Source organism: Myotis davidii, unplaced genomic scaffold, assembly GCF_000327345.1.
Source record: "Myotis davidii unplaced genomic scaffold, ASM32734v1 scaffold184, whole genome shotgun sequence".
Classification (NCBI taxonomy): Eukaryota; Metazoa; Chordata; class Mammalia; order Chiroptera; family Vespertilionidae; genus Myotis; species Myotis davidii.
The window spans coordinates 6,309,475-6,309,909 of NW_006297021.1; the positions used below are offsets into that span (position 1 = coordinate 6,309,475).

Here is a 435-nt window from a genome sequence, read left to right on the forward strand (position 1 = left end):
CGAGGGGAAAGATCCGCAACGGAGAGGAGGCTGACGGGCGCGGGAAGAAGGGGTCGCTCGCGTGCCGCTCACCTGAGCGCCGTGACCGGAGGCCGCCTTCCGCGCCGCCCGTGACGTTCCGAGCTCGTGCGCACGCGCCGGCGTACTGTGACATTAGGTTTCTGAGTCAGATATACAGCAATGCCCAAAGGTAACCGATTGGATACACGACAATCTAGGCCCGAAGAAAACAAGCAAACACCCGTGATCAGGAACCCGGGCTCCGTTTAGCACTCCCGCCCGACCCCGCGAGGTGCCCGAAGGTAACGGACAGCCTCACGCCTCAGGGTCCAGGTTCAAGTCCGCGGAGGTGGGCGCTGGTGACGTGAGCCCGGATCCAGGGCTGACCCCGACTCCCACGCCACCCCGAACGCGACGTGCGGACAGGCCGTGCCC

The 435-nt window shown here is 65.5% G+C and overlaps 1 protein-coding gene across 1 annotated transcript in view; it reads right to left on the reverse strand.

Annotated features, from left to right (window-relative positions):
- The window catches only part of CFAP97 (cilia and flagella associated protein 97), a 23,241-nt gene extending 23,104 nt beyond the window's left edge, over positions 1–137 (reverse strand). Inside the window, 1 exon segment of the mRNA XM_006772672.2 lies at positions 73–137. The gene's annotated coding sequence lies outside the window, so the exon portion shown is untranslated.
- Positions 138–435: the final 298 nt, after the last annotated feature.